General features: G+C 42.5%; 1 pseudogene; it reads right to left on the minus strand.

Moving 5' to 3' along the window:
- Positions 1–365: 365 nt before the first annotated feature.
- The window catches only part of LOC120991129, a 75,154-nt pseudogene continuing 57,305 nt past the window's right edge, over positions 366–18,214 (minus strand).

Consider the following 18,214-nt stretch of genomic DNA (forward strand, 5'->3'; position numbering starts at 1 on the left):
AGGTCACCCTTGTCTCTTGGTACCATACCTGAGGCAGACTCTTGTTCCTTCAGCTGGAAGGAACAGGTCGTCTGTTGCCCAATCACTATCTTAAGGGTCTTCTAGGGTGAGCCAGGCTTAGGTTTCAGCAGATGAACAGTCCTACCATCGGGGTCTGTTCATTCTGTTAGCAGTCAGGGCTCAGGTTGGGATTTTATTAGGTGGTGACCTTTCCCCTTTCCCTAGTTTGCAGGCCTGGTACCTTTTCCCTCCCTCTTGTGTTTGGTGTGGAGTTCCCCTCCCACACCACACCGTGACAAGTATAATATGAGCCAAGCAGACAATGTCTGTCAGTGACAATGGTGACGGCTTTTCTTTAGCTGGAGATGCATGGTGACATCAAATGATACGTTACATTAAGACTTTCAATTGGTTCACAGTGTGACACGCTATACATCATGACACAATCTAACACTTGGATTCTTGGTCACAGGTCATATGTGACTTTCCCATGACAGAACACAATGCAAGTCACGGTCAACTACAACTTGTGCAGTTTAGCAGATATTTTTTATCGCCAAATCTCAGCTCTAAAATAGCTACAAGACACAAGTTACAGACAAGTTGTGAGACTGTTCTGAGACTTGCAGTAATGTGATACATGTTGCCATGTAGCCCGCAACTTAAAGTTTGTGAATAAGATGGGTTTAAAATAATTTTTTGCTCTTATCACATTTCCCAAAAACGAAATCTAAAAAACAATATAGTTTCTCCCGTTCTGGTTAGTTTTCGAATTTTAGTTCCTTCTTAAAAAGCATTTTCAACATATAAAACATCAAAATGCCTTCTCTCCTGTGTGACTTCTCTGATGTCTAACAAGAACTGATTTCTGTGTAAAACATTTCCCACATTCTGAACATGAATATGGCTTCTCTCCTGTGTGAATTCTCTTATGTTTAACAAGATCTGATTTATGTGTGAAACATTTCCCACATTCTGAACATGAATATGGCTTCTCTCCTGTGTGACTTCTCTCATGTCTAACAAGAACTGATTTATATGTAAAACATTTCCCACATTCTGGACATGAATATAGTTTCTCTCCTGTGTGACTTCTCATATGTATAAAAAGATTAGATTTTCGTGTAAAAAATTTCCCACATTCTGAACAAGAATATGGTTTCGCTCCTGTGTGAATTTTCCTATGTTTAACAAGATGTGATTTATCTATAAAACATTTCCCACATTCTTTGGATGAATATTGTTTCTTTCCTATGTGAATTTTACTATGTATAATAAGATTTGATTTATATGTAAAACAGTTCCCACATTCTGAGCATGAATATGGCTTCTCTCCTGTGTGACTTCTCCTATGTCTAACGAGATGTGATTTATCTACAAAACATTTTTCACATTCTGAACATGAATATGGCTTCTCTCCTGTGTGAATTTTCCTATGTCTACCAAAACTGGATTTATCTGTAAAACATTTCCCACATTCTGAACATGAATAAGGCTTCTCTCCTGTGTGACCTCTCTCATGTGTAACAAGATTTGATCTCTTTGCAAAACATTTCCCACATTCTGTACATGAATAAGGCTTCTCTCCTGTGTGACTTTTCTCGTGTGTAACAAGACTTGATTTATCTGTAAAACATTTCCCACATTCTGAACATGGAAATGGCTTCTCTCCTGTGTGACTTCTCTCATGTATAACAAGATATGATTTCTGTCTAAAACATTTTCCACACTCTAAACATGAATATGGCTTCTCTCCTGTGTGAATTCTTTCATGTCTAACAAGACTGGATTTATCTGTAAAACATTTCCTACATTCTAAACATGAATATAACTTCTCTCCTGTGTGAATTCTCTCATGTGTAACAAGATGTGATCTCTGTTTAAAACATTTACCACATTCTGAACATGAATATGGCTTCTCTCCTGTATGAATTGTCTCATGTTTAGCAAGATCTGATTTACTTTCCTGCTCTGCTGTCTGAATTTTTCTGTGTGTAGAAAGTCTTGATTGTTCTGTACACTCTTTACCGCCCTGAAACCTTTTATCCCCTTTCTGACCTGTATTTTTAATAACAATCTGTAATTGGTCAAGAGAAGGCTCATCATGATGAGGGGGATTATATAATAGATCTGTACTGTGAAGTCCTGGATGTACATTAATGGTAATGAGGTTTTCTCCTGAGGAGCGCTGCATGATATCTTCAGCTTCTTCTTTATAATTTAGTGATAATATAGCTTTGCCCTTAATATTTTTACTGTAATTCTCTGTGGAAAAAAAAATTGGAATTTGTGATTATTTATCAAACTACGGAGTGGACAAACCTATAAAACATTCCTATTAGGCTGTAATTGGATATATGTTATCAAGCATATCTACTAATGCCACCAGATGTAAGGCAGCCATCCTATAACTCAGTGTCCGACCTTTTAAACAGGTCTTGAGGCATGACTTGGATAATGATTAAGTCAGCATCATTAGAGCTCTTTTTAGTGTACCTGCTGCTGAAAACCCCACACTGCTCAGTATAAGATGCAATCTCCCTGGTTCTGCAGTGAGAGATCCTCCTTCCTCCAGCAGCAGGTTCAGTGTGTAATTACAGCTCCTAATTACTTCTGCTGTTATTTTACTGCAGCCTGGACTAAGCTTGTGTGAGACAGCAGCAGCGGGGGAGGAGGTACACTGAAAGGAGCATGACACTTAAGGAACAGATGGACATTGGGAAGGCACAGATTGAGAAACGAAAATGGAAAATCACTTTGACCTCAAAGGGTTAAGACTCTGAAGTCTGTATAGCCTAATAGTGGCACAGACACTAGACCTCAGGTTTACAGACATCTGTAGACAGAGTGATGTCATCAATCAGAACCTGTAATAAAGGTTTCCAACCTTGTTGGGTCCATTACACTAAAAATTCAGGATATTCTAAGGCTGTGATGGTGAACCTTCCACACACCAGCTGTGGTAAAACTACAAGTCCCAAGATGCAAACTTGCTTGGCTGTTCTCAGAGCTCCACAGAAATGAATGGGTATATGCTGGGAGTTGTTGTTTCACCACAGCTGGAGTACTGGAGGTTAGCCACAACTGTTCTAAGGGGAACAAGGGTCCTATCAAGAATTAACATGGTGGATGTCATTACGTGTCCTGTGAGTGCAGGTGACCATCACTGAGACGTCTGTGTCTGTACAATAATCACATGTGACATCGGAGCTTCCTTATCATCATGGAGCTGAGGTCAGGAGTGCACCGAAAGGAAGGAAAAAACATGACAACCAAACATCTTTAACCACTTAATGACTAGGCTGGTTGTCATTTAATGTCCATTTTTTTCTTTCTTTCAATGGAACCATTTACATGTAATTTATTGTTTAGCTTTTATTTATTTTTTATAACATAAAAAGCCTCAATAATTGTCTCATTTTATTTTGTTTTTTTGCTGTTCTCTTTGGCGTTCTGTCATCAAGGGAGTTTAAAGAAATAATGGAGGTGGTGCAACTAAGAGGGGAAGTCATGTGGTCGACAGATGAGGGGAATTCATGATGTGATGGGGACATCTTCAATAAAAGAGCAGCAGCCGGTAATCAGATTCTCATCCTGCCCTAAAGGCACCAAGGACAGAATCTGAAGTCACCTTCTCCATTCATGATTCCATACCTGTGGTGACATCTCCTGGAATGTCCTCCTCCACCTCACTCTTACATGGTAGATCGCCCATCATCCTCTCTTCTTCATCCTCCACTTTAATATCAGTCAGATCTTCCCCCTGATTTATCACCTGTAACAATTCAGTACAATACAGCAGACAGGTGGGAAATCTAACAGATCCACAGAAGAGACCCCCACAATCTATGACCCCTCTATGACTGCAGGACCCCGCTATATAGATGTTTATAGGGCTCAGCTTCATCTACCTGAGGGTTCTCTGGGACCTTCTCCTCTGGACAGTCCTGAAAATACAGAGGACGGGGACATCTCTCTGGTGGATTTCTCCTCCTGGATCCATCTGTGGAGACACAAGGACACAGTGAATAAATACATGGCCTCCTGTAGATCTTCTAGGTTTAGTTATCAGGGGAAATAACAAGGTTCTGCTCCTCACCACCTGTGCTGAGATGCCCACAATGGGCCCCTGAGCATCTGAAAAGGAGCAATGGAAGAATGAGCATGATTTGAAGAATCAAATCACATCATGTGGATGGCCAAGTGCATGTGCGTGCCACGTACCTGGGGGCAGGCTCGGACTGGCCCACCGTGGAAATCCTCGGTGGGCCCCCTAACCAGCAATTGAGCTTCCTTGCTTAGAAGCTGTCTGCGATAAGCTCCGCCCCTGTGCTGTCTGCGATTCATCCTAAATGAGAAGGAGGGCTCCACACCAGCGCTGATTCATGGGAGCTGACAAGTTTTGTGTAATCAGCACTCCTGGTCAGTAAGGCTGTTTCCACATGATCTGATTATCATAAAGTCACGGCTAAAAAACACGGCATTTTACCACGATTTTATGTAAATGTTATCATGTAGAAACAGCATTAGGGCTCTTTCACACGAGCGAATGCCGTGCATGGAAACAGCTGCGTGAAAGAGAGCCAAGCCCCGTTCCGGACAGCAGAGACACGGAGCATTAACATGATTGATAATCCTCCGTGCCTCTCTGTGACCTTTTTACTACAAAATTACAGTAAGATAAAGTTGTCACCGTGATTTTGTAGTAAAAAGTCACTGCTGTCCGGAACGGGGTTTGGCTCTCTTTCACGCAGCGGATTCCACGCACGGCATTCGCTCATGTGAAAGAGCCCTTACTGTGACCAGGAGTGCTGATTGGACTAAAACCTGTCAGTCAACAGCACTGACAGGATCTCCTCCAATGAGGCAGCTCTGCTAGAAGGACTGCTGCCTGTGTGATCAGTCTGAGGCCCCGCTGCTGCGAGGGGGAGGAGCCTAGATCAGGACCTGGTAACACAACTAGCAACACAGAGGGCTGTGAGGTGAGGAAGGAATCTACATGTATTGTAATTGGTATAAAAAAGTGCCTGCATGTATGACAGTGTGTGTATGTAAGAGTGCCTGCATGTATGACAGTGTGTGTATGTGAGAGTACCTGCATGTATGACAGTGTGTATGTAAGAGTGCCTTCATGTATGACAGTGTGTGTATGTAAGAGTGCCTGCATGTATGACAGTGTGTGTATGTGAGAGTACCTGCATGTATGACAGTGTGTATGTAAGAGTGCCTGCATGTATGACAGTGTGTGTATGTAAGAGTGCTGCATGTATGACAGTATGTGTATGTAAGAGTGCCTGCATGTATGACAGTGTGTGTATGTAAGAGAGCCTGCATGTATGACAGTGTGTGTATGTGAGAGTACCTGCATGTATGACAGTGTGTATGTGAGAGTGCCTTCATGTATGACAGTGTGTGTATGTAAGAGTGCCTTCATGTATGACAGTGTGTGTATGTAAGAGTGCCTTCATGTATGACAGTGTGTATGTAAGAGTACCTGCATGTATGACAGTGTGTGTATGTGAGAGTGCCTGCATGTACGACAGTGTGTGTATGTAAGAGTGCTGCATGTATGACAGTGTGTGTATGTAAGAGTGCCTGCATGTATGACAGTGTGTGTATGTAAGAGTGCCTGCATGTATGACAGTGTGTGTATGTAAGAGTGCCTTCATGTATGACAGTGTGTATGTAAGAGTGCCTGCATGTATGACAGTGTGTGTATGTAAAAGTGCTGCATGTATGACAGTGTGCATATGTGAGAGTACCTGCATGTATGACAGTGTGCGTATGTGAGAGTACCTGCATGTATGACAGTGTGTGTATGTGAGAGTACCTGCATGTATGACAGTGTATGTGAGAGTGCCTTCATGTATGACAGTGTGTATGTAAGAGTGCCTTCATGTACGACAGTGTGTGTATGTAAGAGTGCCTGCATGTATGACAGTGTGTATGTAAGAGTGCCTTCATGTACGACAGTGTGTGTATGTAAGAGTGCCTTCATGTATGACAGTGTGTATGTAAGAGTGCCTTCATGTACGACAGTGTGTGTATGTAAGAGTGCCTTCATGTATGACAGTGTGTATGTAAGAGTGCCTGCATGTATGACAGTGTGTGTATGTAAGAGTACCTGCATCTGATACTGTATCTATACACACAGCTTGGTTCTGTTACCTTATCTAAGTACACAGCTTGGGATTGTTATGGTATCTAAGTACTGAGCTTGAAGGGGGCGCCTACTTTCAAATTTTTGAGGCCAAACTATAAAAAACACAAACTCACCATCCTGATCACTATTCGGTCCAGCACCAATACTCTGTTCTCTCCGCCAGGCTGCAGCTGGGACATAATGTTTTGGCTGCTGCGGTAAATTGCCCGTGTACCGCACCTGACTGCTGTAACTAATCACTGGCCTCAGTGGTGTACAGCCCCAGTGACTGGCTGCAGCGGTCATGTGCGCTATTACACTACAGCTTCCTATATAAAGGATTATTTAAAAGGATGTTGATGCAAATTGGAAAACCCCCTTAAGTGTCAGTATTTGCATGAAACTATAGAGTGGGCCCCTAGAGTCACTTCTACTGGTGGGCCCCTAGAGTCACTTCTATTGGTGGGCCCCTAGAGTCACTTCTACTGGTGGGCCCTTGGCACCCCAGTCCGACACTGCCTGGGAAACAGATAGCACTATGGGAAGAAGACAAGCTGGTGAGGGCAATGTGATGCTCTGGGCAATGTTCTTCTGAAAACCTTGTCTCCTGGCATCATGTGGATGTGACATGTACCACCAAGTACCACCCTTCATGGCAGCAGTGCCCCCTAATAGCGTTGCCCTCTTTCAGCAGGATAATGTCAGGCTACACTGCAAAAACTGTCCAGGACTGAGGAACATCACAAAGAGATGAAGGTCGCTCTAAACTCCCTCCCATGGTGAGAATCCTCCTCCTGAGCCGTATTCTACCTTCCCTGAAGTGGGAAAGATGCAGGTAGCTCCCATCCTGACCGACTTGTATCTGAGCAGTTACTATGGGATTCCTTTTACCCATTGACCTCCGTTCTGTCTATTACACCTTTTGTTATGCCCAATGCCTTACGCTTTGGCCAAAATGTACACCAATGCCTCATCCAGCATGGAGTCAGGGCAGAATGCTGGTTGCAGAGTGCTATCACATTTGTATTTTCCGTTTGTATATGTATTTCGCCATAGTGATGTGAACCACATACAGGGTTGTGCTGACCCAATTCCCCACATTTTTTTTCTTTGTAGTATATATTGGAGGCGTGGCAATCTCCATGCAGTCATGCACACCTGACCAGTCAATCTGTCCTGGAGGCTGGTTTTAAAGTCAGTATAAAACTGAGTCTGCATATATAGAACCTACCAGTAGCCATTTGGCTCCAGGAGAAGTATATAGTGGGCTCAGCATGCATGTTGGTACTTGCATCCCTGTATCCGATGAAAGCTGTAATGGCACCTGACGGGGTTAAAAGCAGAGTGTGCCTGGCGTGCATGCTGACCTGCATTCCCTGGCCTTTGTGTGGCTATCATGGCCCATAAACAGGTAGGAACTAGTGTTAGGGACCACTCCATAGAGGCGACCTTGATGTGGTGAGTGGCTTATTACGCTTTGGCCAAAATGTACACCAATGCCTCATCCAGCATGGAGGCAGGGCAGAGTGCTGGTTGCAGAGTGCTATCACATTTGTATTTTGCGTTTATATATGTATTTTGCCATAGTGATGTGCACCACATACAGGGTTGTGCTGACTCAATCACCCACATTTTGTTATGTCCTGTTCGCCATAATGTCTCTTTACTGTGAGGGGCGCTGATGGCGGTTGTGCAGGGGAAGGAGTCGCACCATTTGGGGGAATGTATTAAGACTGGAGCTTCTTACACCAGTGTAACTAGTGAACCCGCTGGAGTACGATGCCCCCGGATTATGAAGAGGTAATGATTCTGGAGCATATTCAGGAGTTCTTTGTGGCTGAGAAAGAAATCTAGGGCTGCTCAGGACCTGGAGATGATTTCTGGTCTAATGTGCGCCAGTTTTCTGTGCACATGTTGTCAAGGCTACATTCACAAGACCGTATGTATTTTGCGGACATCCATGTGACGTCCATGTTGAATCCGTTTTTTTTGTTGACCCATTGTATCAATGTCCATCCTTGTTCGCAAAATGGACAAGAATAGGACATGTTCTATCTTTTTTGCGTTTATGCGGACTGACGTACGGATGCGGACAGCACACAGTGTGCTGTCAGCATTTTTTGCGGACCCATTGAAATGAATGCCGATCGGATGCGGAGCAAAAACACGGTCATGTGAATAGAGCCTAAATGAGTCGGGCCACAGAGATGTTGGTGCAGGAAAAACATAGGTGGCGCCACTGAGCGACTGCAGGTCTGAGACAAGCCGGAGAGGGAGCACCATAAGAGAATTACAAAGCTGTGGCCTGTAACAACTCACCACCTCAAACATGTTGCAGTATCTCCTGGATGGGTCATCAGTATCTGATCAGCGAGGATCTGACACCCGGGACCCTTGTAGACTAACCTAAGCCACTGGTCATGTTCATCGGTCACATGGCCTAGGAGCTCCGTCCTATTGAAGTGAATGAGGCTGAGCTGTGATACCAAGCACAACCACTATACAATGTGCAGCGCTGTGCTGGGTGAGCTCTGCGGAGGCTGCGGTGGTGATAGAAGCGTCGCTGCCTCCTCAAATAGCTGATCGGTGAGGGTCCCCGGTGTCTGACCCCCGCTGATCAGGCACTGATGACCTATAGTGAGGATAGGTCATCAGTATAAAAATGTCAGAAAACCCCTTCAAACGTACAGAAGACTTGTAGCTCCATAATTCAGATCCCGGAGGTTCCTCTTTCCTGGCCAGTATGGAGACAGTCCATGGTGTGGTCATGGACATAAAGGTGAGACATGATGGAGGGCAGAGATGGTCAGTGTACGGCCTTGTTAACACCAGGTCTGTACAAGTCAATGCACATGACGGCTCTTACCTTGTGATATAAGAGGCTGGTGCTCCTCCATTACATGTCACTGCACACACGTGTATACACTGCACATGACGGCTCTTACCTTGTGATATAAGAGGCTGGTGCTCCTCCATTACATGTCACTGCACACACGTGTATACACTGCACATGACGGCTCTTACCCTGTGATATAAGAGGCTGGTGCTCCTCCATTACATGTCACTGCACACACGTGTATACACTGCACATGACGGCTCTTACCTTGTGATATAAGAGGCTGGTGCTCCTCCATTACATGTCAATGCACACACGTGTATACACTGCACATGACGGCTCTTACCTTGTGATATACGAGGCTGGTGCTCCTCCATTACATGTCACTGCACACACGTGTATACACTGCACATGACGGCTCTTACCTTGTGATATAAGAGGCTGGTGCTCCTCCATTACATGTCACTGCACACACGTGTATACACTGCACATGACGGCTCTTACCTAGTGATAGAGGCTGGTGCTCCTCCATTACATGTCACTGCACACACGTGTATACACTGCACATGACGGCTCTTACCCTGTGACATAAGAGGCTGGTGCTCCTCCATTACATGTCATTGCACACACGTGTATACACTACACATGACGGCTCTTACCTTGTGATATAAGAGGCTGATGCTCCTCCATCATGGCCTCCTTGTACAGATCCTTGTGTCCTTCTATATACTCCCACTCCTCCATGGAGAAATAGACAGTGACGTCCTGACACCTTATAGGAACCTGACAACACAATGACACCGTCATCACCCAGACCCCTCCAGTGCTGTTACTGGAGAATTTCCCAGCATTCCCAGCAGTGTCACCTCTCCAGTCAGCAGCTCCCTCATCTTGTGGGTGAGCTCTAGGATCTTCTGCTCATGTATCAGGGGGTGAGGGGGAGGCTCTGTGATGGGGTGAGGGGTCCTGCTCTGCCCTCCTGTCTCCTGGAGATGGATGATGGGAGTCACACAGTCTCCTGATGTCTTCTTCACTATTGTGTACTCCTGTGGATCAAGAGAGATATTTAGGTGAAAAAAGATGTAAATTACACTTACTGGTAACATGTTTTTCCAGAAATCATAATGGCTCTCATGGAGAAGACTCTTCCCCCAACTCACTGCATAGGAAACCTGCAACATAAACATAGAAACATAGAATGTGTCGGCAGATAAGAACCATTTGGCCCATCTAGTCTGCCCAATATACTGAATACTATGGATAGCCCCCGGCCCTATCTTATATGAAGGATGGCCTTATGCCTATCCCATGCATGCTTAAACCCCTTCACTGTATTTGCAGCTACCACTTCTGCAGGAAGGCTATTCCATGCATCCACTACTCTCTCAGTAAAGTAATACTTCCTTATATTACTTTTAAACCTTTGCCCCTCTAATTTAAAACTGTGTCCTCTTGTGGTAGTTTTTCTTCTTTTAAATATGCTCTCCTCCTTTACCGAGTTGATTCCCTTTATGTATTTAAAAGTTTCTATCATATCCCCTCTGTCTCTTCTTTCTTCCAAGCTATACATATTAAGGTCCTTTAACCTTTCCTGGTAAGTTTTATCCTGCAATCCATGTACTAGTTTAGTAGCTCTTCTCTGAACTCTCTCTAGAGTATCTATATCCTTCTGGAGATATGGCCTCCAGTACTGCGCACAATACTCCAAGTGAGGTCTCACCAGTGTTCTGTACAGCGGCATAAGCACTTCACTCTTTCTACTGCTTATACCTCTCCCTATACATCCAAGCATTCTGCTGGCATTTCGTGCTGCCCTATTACATTGTCTTCCCACCTTTAAGTCTTCTGAAATAATTACTCCTAAATCCCTTTCCTCAGATACTGAGGTCAGGACTGTGTCAAATATTCTATATTCTGCCCTTGGGTTTTTACGCCCCAGGTGCATTATCTTGCACTTATCCACATTAAATTTCAGTTTCCAGAGTTCTGACCATTCTTCTAGTTTTCCTAAATCCTTTTCCATTTGGCGTTTCCCTCCAGGAACATCAACCCTGTTACATATCTTTGTGTCATCAGCAAAAAGACAAACCTTACCATCGAGGCCTTTTGCAATATCACTTATGAAGATATTAAACAAAATCGGTCCCAGTACAGATCCCTGTGGAACCCCACTGGTAACATGACCTTGTTTTGAATGTTCTCCATTGACTACAACCCTCTGCTGTCTGTCACTCAGCCACTGCCTAATCCACTCAACAATATGGGAGTCCATGCTCAATGACTGCAGTTTATTGATAAGTCTTCTATGTGGGACAGTGTCAAAAGCCTTACTAAAATCTAGATATGCGATAAAAGCAGTACACACCTCTCCGAACCTGCAGCTGAAGGTTAGACCGAGAAGAAAGCCCTACCTAATCTAAATAGCCTTAAAAGGGTTGTCTAGTAAATGATACAGATGACCTAGCTTCAGGAGTTGTACGTCCATAGGACATGAGAAGAGTGTACAGGCAGTAACAGTTTACAGCTTGTGTTTTATCCACAGCACAACAAACGTTTTCTATGCAAAGTTTGACATTTTTCTTGCGCAAAAACTTCTTTAGGTTCAGAGATGACTTTTACATAGAGAGGAAGGGGACCGCTATGGGGTCCAATGTGGCCCCGCGATATGCTAATTGTTTTATGGTGCTCTTCAGGACCTGTGGATTTATACACACACCATACCATGGAGATATATTGACAATATTTCTGCATCTGACCCGGCGACCTACAATCTTTCCATCAATTTTACAACTAACTTTATAACACCGACAAAGATTTACAATTTACAGCTCACACAGAATCCACCAAGATTAGTTTTCTTGATACAGTCGTTACTAAAAGTGACAAGGGGACGCTATTCACTGACAATTTTACGAAACCAACTGATCGGAATACTTTATTACACTATATCAGTAATCACAAGAGAAACACAAAGAATTCACTAACAAGATCCCAATTCAAAAGAGTCTGAAGTATCCCTGAAATGTGTGAACAACGTCTAGACCAGTGTTTCCCAACCAGTGTGCCTCCAGCTGTTGCAAAACTACAACTCCCAGCATGCCCGCAAAGCCAAAGGCTGTCCGGGCATGCTGGGAGTTGTAGTTTTGCAACAGCTGGAGGCACACTGGTTGGGAAACACTGGTCTAGACGAGATATATAAAAACAAAGCTTACATGAAACGCACGTAGAGGGAGTCAAACATCCCAGAAGAGTGCAGTGTTACAGTAGGCATCCTATAGTTTTGCTACTATGTTGTTTTGGATCAAATTATTATTAAGGCCTGATAAGTTGCAGGCAAGGGCATTCTAGCATAGTGCTTTATATATACAGTCGTGGCCAAAAGTTTTGAGAATGACATCAATATTGGAAATTGGAAAAGTTGCTGCTTAAGTTTTTATAATAGCAATTTGCATATACTCCAGAATGTTATGAAGAGTGATCAGATGAATTGCATAGTCCTTTTCCTTCTTTGCCATGAAAATTAACTTAATCCCCAAAAAAACTTTCCACTGCATTTCATTGCTGTCATTAAAGGACCTGCTGAGATCATTTCAGTAATCGTCTTGTTAACTCAGGGGAGAATGTTGACGAGCACAAGGCTGGAGATCATTATGTCAGGCTGATTGGGTTAAAATGGCAGACTTGACATGTTAAAAGGAGGGTGATGCTTGAAATCATTGTTCTTCCATTGTTAACCATGGTGACCTGCAAAGAAACACGTGCAGCCATCATTGCGTTGCATAAAAATGGCTTCACAGGCAAGGATATTGTGGCTACTAAGATTGCACCTCAATCAACAATTTATAGAATCATCAAGAACTTCAAGGAAAGAGGTTCAATTCTTGTTAAGAAGGCTTCAGGGCGTCCAAGAAAGTCCAGCAAGCGCCAGGATCGTCTCCTAAAGAGGATTCAGCTGCGGGATCGGAGTGCCACCAGTGCAGAGCTTGCTCAGGAATGGCAGCAGGCAGGTGTGAGCGCATCTGCACGCACAGTGAGACGAAGACTTTTGGAAGATGGCCTGGTGTCAAGAAGGGCAGCAAAGAAGCCACTTCTCTCCAAAAAAAGGGACATATTGATCTTCTGCAGAAAGTATGGTGAATGGACTGCTGAGGACTGGGGCAAAGTCATATTCTCCGATGAAGACACTTTCCGATTGTTTGGGGCATCTGGAAAAAAGCTTGTCTGGAGAAGAAAAGGTGAGCGCTACCATCAGTCCTGTGTCATGCCAACAGTAAAGCATCCTGAGACCATTCATGTGTGGGGTTGCTTCTCATTCAAGGGAGTGGGCTCACTCACAATTTTGCCCAAAAACACAGCCATGAATAAAGAATGGTACCAAAACACCCTCCAACAGCAACTTCTTCCAACAATCCAACAACAGTTTGGTGAAGAACAATGCATTTTCCAGCACAATGGAGCACCGTGCCATAAGGCAAAAGTGATAACTTAGTGGCTCGGGGACCAAAAGGTTGACATTTTGGGTCCATGGCCTGGAAACTCCCCAGATCTTAATCCCATTGAGAACGTGTGGTCAATCCTCAAGAGGCGGGTGGACAAACAAAAACCCACTAATTCTGACAATCTCCAAGAAGTGATTATGAAAGAATGGGTTGCTATCAGTCAGGAATTGGCCCAGAAGTTGATTGAGAGCATGCCCAGTCGAATTGCGGAGGTCCTGAAAAAGAAGGGCCAACACTGCAAATACTGACTCTTTGCATAAATGTCATGTAATTGTCGATAAAAGCCTTTGAAACGTATAAAGTGCGTGTAATTATATTTCACTACATCACAGAAACAACTGAAACAAAGATCTAAAAGCAGTTTAGCAGCAAACTTTGTGAAAACTAATATTTGTGTCATTCTCAAAACTTTTGGCCACGACTGTATATATATATATATATATATATATATATATATATATATATATACACACAGTACAGACCAAAAGTTTAGACACACTTTCTCATTCAAAGAGTTTTCTTTATTTTCATGACTATGAAGGCAACAAAACTATGAATTAACACATGTGGAATTATATACATAACAAACAAGTGTGAAACAACTGAAAATATGTCATATTCGAGGTTGTTCAAAGTAGCCACCTTTTGCTTTGATTACTGCTTTGCACACTCTTGGCATTCTCTTGATGAGCTTCAAGAGGTAGTCCCCTGAAATGGTCTTCCAACAGTCTTGAAGGAGTTCTCAAAGATGCTTAGCACTTGTTGGCCCTTTTGCCTTCACTCTGCGGTCCAGCTCACCCCAAACTATCTCGATTGGGTTCAGGTCCGGTGACTGTGGAGGCCAGGTCATCTGGCGCAGCACCCCATCACTCTCCTTCATGGTCAAATAGCCCTTACTTTCAACGTTTTCCCAATTTTTCGGCTGACTGACTGACCTTCATTTCTTAAAGTAATGATGGCCACTCGTTTTTCTTTACTTATCTGCTTTTTTCTTGCCATAATACAAATTCTAACAGTCTATTCAGTAGGACTATCAGCTGTGTATCCAACTGACTTCTCCTCAACGCAACTGATGGTCCCAACCCCATTTATAAGGCAAGAAATCCCACTTATTAAACCTGACAGGGCACACCTGTGAAGTGAAAACCATTTCAGGGGACTACCTCTTGAAGCTCATCAAGAGAATGCCAAGAATGTGCAAAGCAGTAATCAAAGCAAAAGGTGGCTACTTTGAAGAACCTAGAATATGACATATTTTCAGTTGTTTCACACTTGTTTGTTATGTATATCATTCCACATGTGTTAATTCATAGTTTTGTTGCCTTCATAGTCATGAAAATAAAGAAAACTCTTTGAATGAGAAGGTGTGTCCAAACTTTTGATCTGTACTGTATATATTAGCAGAAGGACCCGGCTTCGCACGGGTATATTTCATCTATTTCATTTTATGTTTCCGTGTGTCGTAAAAAGATATTGACAGTTTCCCCCATAACAGTGACCTCTACAGTACCCGCCCCTTTAACAATGACCTCCACAGTGCCCACCCTTTTAACAATGACCTTCACAGTGCCTGCCCCTTTAACAGTGACTTCCAAAGTGCCCACCCCTTTAACAGTGACCGCCCCTTTAGCATTGACCACCCCTTTTTACAGTGACCTTCATAGTGGCCACCCCTTTAACAGTGACTTCCACAGTGCCTGCCCCTTTACCAGAGACCTCCACAGTGCCCGCCCCTTTAACATTGACTTTCACAGTGCCTGCCCCTTTAACTGTGACTTTCACAGTGAGCGCCCCTTTAACATTGACTTTCACAGTGACCGCCCCTTTAACAGTGGCCGCCCCTTTAACAGTGATTTTCACAGTGTCTGCCCCTTTAACCACTTAAGGACTCCGCCCTATTTCACCTTACGGACTTGGCCATTTTTTGCAAATCTGACCAGTGTCACTTTAAGTACTGATAACTTTAAAACGCTTTGACTTATCCAGGCCATTCTGAGATTGTTTTTTCGTCACATATTGTACTTCATGACACTGGTAAAATGAAGTAAAAAAAAAAAAATCATTTTTATTTATAAAAAAAATACAAAATTTACCAAAAATTTGTAAAAAATTGCAAATTTCCAAGTTTCAATTTCTCTACTTCTATAATACATAGTAATACCTCTAAAAATAGTTATTACTTTACATTCCCCATATGTCTACTTCATGTTTGGATCATTTTGGGAATGATATTTTATTTTTTGGGGATGTTACAAGGCTTAGAATTTTAGAACCAAATCTAAATCTAAAAACCTAATTTTTAGGGAGCAGTTCAGGTCTGAAGTCACTTTGCGAGGCTTACATAATAGAAACCACCCAAAAATGACCCCATTCTATAAACTACACCCCTCAAGGTATTCAAAACTGATTTTACAAACTTTGTTAACCCTTTAGGTGTTCCACAAGAATTAATGGAAAATAGAGATACAATTAAAAAATGACACTTTTTTGGCAGATTTTCCATTTTTATAATTTTTTTCCAGTTGCAAAGCAAGGGTTAACAGCCAAACTAAACTCAATATTTATGGCCCTGATTCTGTAGTTTACAGAAACACCCCATATGTGGTCGTAAACCGCTGTACGGGCACACGGCAGGGCGCAGAAGGAAATGAATACCATACGGTTTTTGGAAGGCAGATTTTGCTGGACTGTTTTTTTTGACACCATGTCCCATTTGAAGCCCCCCTGATGCACCCCTAGAGTAGAAACTCCATAAAAGTGACCCCATCTAAGAAACTACACCCCTCAAGGTATTCAAAACTGATTTTACAAATGTCGTTAACCCTTTAGGTATTCCACAAGAATTAATGGAAAATAGAGATACAATTTCAAAATTTCACTTTTTTGGCAAATTTTCCATTTTAATATTTTTTTTCCAGTAACCAAGCAAGGGTTAACAGCCAAACAAAACTCAATATTTATGGCCCTGATTCTCTAGTTTACAGAAGCACCCCATATGTGGTCATAAACCGCTGTACGGGCACACGGCAGGGCGTTGAAGGAAAGGAATGCCATACGGTTTTTGGAAGGCAGATTTTGCTGGACTGGTTTATTTACACCATGTCCCATTTGAAGCCCCCCTGATGCACCCCTAGAGTAGAAACTCCAAAAAAGTTGCCCCATTTTAGAAACTACAGGATAGGGTGGCAGTATTGTTGGTACTAGTTTAGGGTACATATGATTTTTGGTTGCTCTATATTACACTTTTTGTGAGGCAAGATAACAAGAAATAGCTGTTTTGGCACCGTTTTTATTTTTTGTTATTTACAACATTCATCTGACAGGTTAGATCATGTGATATTTTTATAGACCAGGTTGTCACGGACGCGGCGATACCTAATATGTATACTTTTTTTTATTTATGTAAGTTTTACACAATGATTTCTTTTTTGAAGCAAAAAAAATCATGTTTTAGTGTTTCCATAGTCTGAGAGCCATAATTTTTTTTTCAGTTTTTGGGCGATTATCTTAGGTAGGGTCTCATTTTTTGCGGGATGAGATGACGGTTTGATTGGCACTATTTTGGGGTGCATATGACTTTTTGATTGCTTGCTATTACACTTTTTGTGATGTAAGGTGACAAAAAATTGTTTATTTAGCATAGTTTTTTTTTTTTTTTTTACGGTGTTCATCTGAGGGGTTAGGTCATGTGATATTTTTATAGAGCCGGTCGATACGAATGCGGCGATACCAAATATGTATACTTTTTTTTATTTATGTAAGTTTTACACAATAACAGCTTTTTTAAAACAAAAAAAATGATGTTTTAGTGTCTCCATTTTCTGAGCCATAGTTTTTTTTATTTTTTGGGCGATTGTCTCAGGGAGGGGCTAATTTTTTGCGGGATAAGGTGACGGTTAGATTGGTACTATTTTCGTGGGTAAACGCTTTTTTGATCGCTTGCTGTTGTACTTTTTGTGATGTAAGGTGACAAAAAAATGGTTTATTTAGCACAGTTTTAATTTTTTATGGTGTTCATTTGAGGGGTTAGGTCATGTGATATGTTTATAGAGCCGGTCGATACAGACCTGGCGATACCTAATATGTATACTTTCCCCCCCCCCTATTTTTTACCATTTTTTTTAAACTTTATTTGGGGAAAATGACGTTTTTGTTTATTTTTAATTGAAACTTTGAATTTTTTGGGGGGAAACTTTATTTTTTCAACTTTTTTTTTCACTTTATTTTTTGTCCTACTTTGGGACTTGAACTTTTGGGGGTCTAATCCTTTACAATGCATTCCAATACTTCTGTATTGGAATGCATTGGCTGTATGAGTAATACAGTGTGTATTACTCATACAGCTTCCGGCCTGTGAGATCCAGGGGGCTGGATCTCACAGGATCGTCACCGGAAGGCAGCGCGATGCCTTCCTTAGTCATCGCGCTGCCTTCCATGCCATCCAAGATGGATTTTTCTGCGACTTTCTTGTCGCAGCATGTCGCAGTGCAACACCATAGACTATTATTATAAAAATTGTCGCTCGACACATGTAGCAGTGTAGTTGTGCCCTATGTGTCGTGTGACTTATTGTTGTCATGTAGCCCTAGCCTAAAGCTGACCTACGGCAGTGAAGAAACATGGCTGGGTTGTTATGGAAACCTGGAGTAAAACTGTGTGTGTGTGAAGACTAAGGGCCTGCGAGCTTCTATTGGCTGATAAGGAACATGCGACTGTGTGTATGGCAGTTGGGATTTA

Source organism: Bufo bufo, chromosome 2 (assembly GCF_905171765.1).
Source record: "Bufo bufo chromosome 2, aBufBuf1.1, whole genome shotgun sequence".
NCBI lineage: Eukaryota > Metazoa > Chordata > Amphibia > Anura > Bufonidae > Bufo > Bufo bufo.